The sequence below is a fragment of the Microtus oregoni genome, unplaced genomic scaffold (genome assembly GCF_018167655.1).
Source record: "Microtus oregoni isolate MIOR12 unplaced genomic scaffold, Mior012 000014F_ref0000157, whole genome shotgun sequence".
Classification (NCBI taxonomy): Eukaryota; Metazoa; Chordata; class Mammalia; order Rodentia; family Cricetidae; genus Microtus; species Microtus oregoni.
In genome coordinates, this window is record NW_024543073.1 from 49,252,501 (window position 1) to 49,259,200 (window position 6,700).

General features: G+C 48.1%; 1 pseudogene; it reads left to right on the forward strand.

The window, feature by feature from the left end:
- Nucleotides 1–977: 977 nt before the first annotated feature.
- Nucleotides 978–5,688, forward strand: LOC121455712 (annotated as a pseudogene).
- Nucleotides 5,689–6,700: the final 1,012 nt, after the last annotated feature.

Sequence of the window (6,700 nt, forward strand, 5' to 3'; positions counted from 1 at the left end):
CTGTCTTTTTATGTGTCTCTGTCACTCTGTCCCTGTCTTTGTCTCTCTGTCTTTTTCTGTGTCTCTGTCACTCTCTGTCTCTCTTTCTCTTTCTGAGTATGTGTGTGTGTGTGCACATGTGTACATGCAGTTACATGCAGAGATCAGAGGAAGGTTGTCAAGCATATAACAATCACTTTCTACCTTGTTTCCTTGAGACAGGTTTCTTGCTTAACCAAGAACCAGTCTGGCAGTCAGCAAGCCCCCGAGATCTTCCTGCCCCTGTCCTTCACAGAACTGAGACCACAGACTCTGGAGATCAAGCCGGGCTTTTTACACAAGTTGTACAGATTTGAAGTTGGGTCTTCATGCTTCTACAGCAAGCACTTACTCGCCAAGTCATCTACTCAGATGAAATGCCAGTCTCTTCATGAATATAAACCATTACCAATGCATTGACAGAAATGAAAGCTCAACAATCTTATTTTTTAACTTCTTCCAAACCAGTACAGGGAGAATAAAGGTCTAATGAGAAATACTTTTGGAGATCTACCTCAGTAGGGTAGACACTTGGGAGGGTGTTCAAAGGTTAAACAAAAAGACTCATATCTTACCCCCAAGAGCTTTATATTTCTAAAACTGGTTGACAATCACACATAAATCAAAACGTGTACTTCAAAGGAGAAGAACATTTTGTCAAGTTGAAAGACAAAGACGATCAAACATTTCCTTTAGACGCTAGTTCAAAGCTTGGTTGAGGGGTCTGGATAGCATCCCAACTGAAACTCAGAGGTAAAATATTCTTTAAACTTGCCTTTCATGCAACAAAAAGGTTTCTAGGCAAATAAAGCTTCAATAACACCAGTCCTCTTTATTATTATAACTGTCTGATAACATTAAGTACAACAATTCTTTTTTAAAACAGAAATACGACCAACAAAGCAGAGTAACTTGATGAGTTCCTCGGGTTTAGCTTGGCATCACACACAGAGGTCAGGATGCAGAGCTGTGAGGAGCGCGTGAGCCCGGCTTCTGTTGTTCCTTTTGCTCCCGGAGCTTCAGGTAAACTGGTATCACGTTAGGAGGGAACTCACTATACTGTGTTATCTGAGACCTTCCAGACTTTGCTCATTCATTCCCTGCTCCCTCACATATATAACAAACCACACCTTACACAAGGAACCGCAGACTTAAACTCTAAAATAGCAAGGTGTTTTCATATCTGCTGCATGCGTTTATGATCCTATTCTACTACACCATCCTCATTTTCTGGCACTAAGGTATTTTTATGTTACGCAAGCTATTTATCTAAAAAAGTCTGCTTCTGTTTTCACTTGGGATTTCGGATCTGTGAGAAACTCGGGCACTTTGCTCAGGGGATACTCTCCATTCACCATTCCCTTGCTGGTGCCCGTGTGAATCTCCACGTACACCCAGGCCCACGCGCAATGACAAGTATCCCGAGACAATTCTCTTCACATTTCCCTTATTTACTCCCGAGTGGAGAGCTCTGTGCATCTGTGGCCCAGGAAGTTGAACTGTAGTGAAATCTTACATCCTCAGTGCTTGGAGTGAGTTTGCCCTGAGGATTCATCCCTGAGCCAAAAACTTACAAGTGACACTGAATAAAGATTTCCAGCGTGACCAAATTTCACAGCCATCCCTACCGCCACCAGGGATGACTTGGTACCATTTATTTTCTTTGTAGCCTGACAATTATGCCCTGGAGAGCTTAGTTTCCCATGTTCATAATCCTTCTTAAATCATTTCATTACTATAGCTGCCTGTCAAAGGAAAGTGTTAACCTTGCTAGGGGCCAAGTTTAGTTTGAAATGCCTGCTTTTCCCACGGGTGTAACTGCTCCATCCTTCACACACACTCTGAAGGCAACCAGGTCTGTTTGGTAATGATGGCCATTTGACATAACTACACTGGAGCCTGCAATCACATAACATGCCACAGCGGTGGAAGGTTCTGTCCTAGGTGGCTCCTTTGGTCCTATAATAGAACACCGACCCTAAGCACTCGGGATGAAAGTACTTGGTCTAGCTTATACTTTACGGCCCATCAACTAAGGAACGATACGGCAAGAACCCCAGGCAGAAACCTGAAGCGAAACCAGCAGGGCTCTTGTCACTGGCTTGCTTGCTCGCTTGCTTATTCCACCCAGGACCACCTGCTCGGCCATGGTACCTCAAACAGTGGGCTGCCCCCCCCCCATCAATCATCAATCAAGAAAACACCCACACAGACATGACTATAAGATAATCTGAAGGAGACAGTTCCTCATTTGACATTTCCTCCCAACTGGAATTTCCTCACATCCTCTCCTCTCAGGTAGCCATGGGGAAACAAGAGGCACACCTATTTTAGGACACAAATAGTAGAACAAAATGCTCCCCGAGGGATCTGTCAAAGCCGCACATTGCTGTGCTGAACACAGCTGTGGGATTGAGGGTGAATTCTGTCCCCAGCACTCATAGCAGGTGGCTCACAACTGCCGTAGCTCCAGCTCGGAGGAGGAGGGGACCTGATGCTTCTGGCTCCGCAAGCATCCTCCCTCACATGTACATGGCACCCCTGATACATCACTTCAAAAACAGTAATAATAAAGTCTTAAAACAAGATTTTCATAAATTAATCTCTGTGTATGGAAAAGGAATTTCTAAAACTTTAAATATATATACACGTGTGGTGTGTGTATGTGTGTCAAAGATCACCACAGTCTCTTCCATAAAGTCCAAGATACACTTCACATTAAAATTTTTATAAAAGCTGGGGATTTGGGTACAGAACTGCATCCGTATTTCCACGCAGATCACAGAGTGGAGACAGGAAGACTGCAAGTTGTATGCCAGTCCAGACCAGGGAAAAAGGCAAAATGAAAATCAATCAATATATTTTAATGTAAATACTCAACAACAATGCCATGGTAACAATTTTTCTTAGTTTGCTGATGGAAAATCATTAGCAGAATTTTGAAGGGAAGTGGGTCTTTTTGTGACAGAGACTCATGACATCCTGGCTAGCTCAAACTAGCTATATAGACAAAACTGGCTTTGCAATCTTGATCTACACACATGCATGCATGTACACACACACATGCACACGCGCACACACATGCACACACATGCATGCACACACGCACACATGCATACACACACCAGCAGTGTTGGGATTACAGATATATCCCACTGTTGAAGCTTGCTTCTCTGTTGCTATGATGAAACACTGGCCAAAAGCAACTTAGAGAGAAAAGGGTTTTTCTCTGGCTCATGATTACACCTTGTTATCGTCCATTATCACAGGACATCAGAGCAGGGACTCGAGCGGGAACCCAGAGGCAGGAATGAAGTAGGGGGCACAGAGGAATGCTGCTTACTGGCTTGCTCCACTGTTCTACCGTCCAGGACCACCTGGCTGGGGTGGCATCCCTCGCAGTGTGCTAGGCCCTCCCACATCAACCAAGACAAAGCCCACAGGCCAATCTTACGGAGGCAATTCCTCAATGAAGGCCCCTCTCACGTGTCTCCAGTCGGTGTCAAGTGGGCAAAAACTAAACTGCACAGCCAACACAGTTGGCACTAAGGGCACTTTTAAAGGAAAGAATATTACTGCAACTAAGTTTATTGATTTAGAAATAGGGCTATGCTGTTTTACAAACTGAATTTGGCCACACATCTTTTATTTGGTAGACTTGATACAGTACACAGACTTTATAGAGGTATGAAGAAACGATATGCCAAGTTTAAAACAAAAAACCATGGTTTTCATTGGAATGTATCTGGTCTGCGATATCCACTACAGGCGGAACTGTAATAAAGTTTGTCTGGGAGGCCCAGGCTAGGGAGAAACAAAGCTGGGGCAGGGACCTAAGCTGACAGTTGACGTGATCTAGAAACAGATTGTCCCATGGTGAGGTGTGAACAAGCTGAGTACAGGTGACAGGCAGAGGACTCAGGTGGAAGAGGGCCAGCTGGTGGGGGGAGGGAAGTTGACCAGACTGGGGAGCTTTGCTAATAAGCCTACACGAAGCTGGCTGCATACCCAAGACAAAGACATGGACCTGGGGTTTCCTACTAGGTTAGGTTCATGGGTCATGAAGAGGTACTGCTACCAACGCAAGCCCTTGACTTCAGTACCCAGTCACAGGTCACTAGGGAGGCCATCGGTTTAATGGGTGAAGCTGTGCCGGGTTCCAAAGGGGCAAAGAGGAGAAAGCCAGGTAGTCACCCGGCCAGCTCTATCCTGGGGAGGAGTAACCTGAAGTTTGCGGAATGACAATGGCTCCCACTGTGCCCTCCGGCAGCCTGGACCTCATGGCAGCAGACAGCAAACAGATTACCAGCCATCACATGCAATCCATCTCCCTCGCGCTGGCACAGCTGAGCATGTCACCTATGCTGTCAGAGACTGTGAATCTGAGAGTCTGTCATGTCCTGAAGTGTCCTAAGGGCTTACTCGGGGTGGCATCCGCACGTCAGAGTTGTGCTTCAGACAATATCTCAGGAATCCAGCCAAGCTGGTCAGGCCCCATAACGGCATGGCTGACTTTGCTGGTTCAGCGTGGGATGAGGAGAAGGGAGAGCCACCTGACCATCAGTGTTACGAAGACGATGACATCTTAGGGAATGGAGCCCCTCATGGTGGGTGGTAGACATGAGGCTTCGGGCAGGGGCTGCTCAGCCCACTCTGCTGACTACCCAGATGGTCAGTGACTACCCACTTGGGGACTACACTGCCTATAGGGCAGTGTGCTGCAGGAGACCCTGAAGTCCATAAACATCACCTCCACCACCCCACCCTAGCAGACAATTCCCTCCTACGTCAACATCCCGAATCTAGACAAGTCCCGCCCCATCCTTCTGTTAATGGCAGTGCACCGAGTCTTCTGACATGAAGCCCTTTGAAGATGCCCTTCGGGTGCCTCCACCTTCCAGTCCATTCCCATGGCTGAGCAGCTCCAAGGGCAGTCCTGGTCCCACCGGAAGCAGAGCCGGTGGGAGGCAGGAGCACGGCTGCAGCTCCACAGGGACTTCCTGGTGTGCGCGCACCTGGCAGGTACAGGCTCACGGGCCTGCAGAATGGGCAGCTCTAGTGGACCCTGAAGGTGTGGTGTGGACAAAGGATCGCTGCTTTGAGAGTGCCAATCACCTCATCAGCTACCACATGGACAATTGTTGTGGGAGCTGCAGGCTGTGTTCCTGCCGCCCCAGCTCCTGGTCGCCTGGCTAGCTTTATCCAAAATAACAACACACAAACTGTATTCTTTTAAATACTGCTTGGCCCATTATATCTAGCCTCTTCTCGGCTAACTCTCGCACCTGGACTAGCCCATTTCTAATAATGTATGTAGCACCCCAAGGTGTGCTTGCTGGGAAGATTCTAGCCTACGTCCATCCCTGGGTGGGAGTTTCATCGCATGTGCCCCCGAGAGCTGAGCTATGGCGTCTGTCTGAGGTGTCTTACCTCACTTCCTCTTCCTCCCAGCATTCTGTTCTGTTTACTCCTCCCACCTATATTTTAACCTATGAGGCCAAGCAGTTTCTTTATTACTTAACCAATGACCTTCCTCCATCAGACAATCACATGCCCATCCGCTCTGCAGGCAATGAACTGTGGCTCCAACAACCTGTGGATAGGAAAGGGTGCTCTTTCCAGCCTTCCCTGAAAGGCGCGCCCTTTATCCCCTTCCACCAGTTTCTCTAACTCATAGGACATCTGTTTGGTGTCTCTGGCTTTGAGTGGGAGCTGGGAGTAGCATGGGCATTGGGTTTTGCACCCACCTGAGACAATTTTAGTTAGGAGCCTGTGATAGCATCCTGCCTCTGCCTAAACCTCACCAAAGTATTAATGTACAGAGTGACTTCTTGCCCGAGTCAACCTCATGTCCTTCCCCTCAAAGGGGGAGTTCTTAGGATGGAAAACACCCTATAGCGGTAGTCCCTGTGGAGCAATCCCCTTCTTGGGGAAGGGAAATAATCATATCTCTGGTCTACCCTGGTCTTCAGGGTACTCCAGATCCCTCCTAACACATCCTATTCCTATGCTTTCCCTTACAACTTTGCACCTTTGACCATCTCCTAGGTCTGCAGACACTTTAGGCAGAGTTCTCCAGCCTGTCACTGTGAACGGGGGTTGCTGACGCCTTGGCTTCCAGAATACTGCCAGGCTCAGCACCCCTTCCTGTGTTTGGGAAGAATGGAGGAGAAGTGGCAGCCCCATTCTCCTCTGCATTGTGGTCATACAACCCTCAAAAGATTGCCCCAATCTCTTGGGGCTCTGGTGGCACAGGCCTTTAATCACAGCACTCAGGAGGCAGAGACAAGAGGACTGTGAGGTCAGTCTGGTCTGCTCTTCAACTTAGTGAGCTCCAGGACAGCCAGGGCTATGCAGAGAGACCCTGACTCCAAAAACCAGAGACAGTCAGACAAATTGCCCCCACCCCCCGCACCGAGAGCTCCCTCCTAGTGGTGGACCGGGGAGGCACAGGATTGAACCCTGCCTTGCTCAGGGCCTCCTGGCCTTGATCTCTTCCTTTAAGAGGTCCATACATTTCTTAAGCCTACCCCTCCCATGCCTGCATGTGTGTTATAGCTCAGTCAGAGCCTAGCCCTCCTTCCTGCAACCCCATCCACTCTCCCTCCTTTGGATGGGTGTGTGTGATGGTTTGGGCCTCACTCTGTGTACAGTTGACCCTGAGGTGGGTTTTGGAGACACA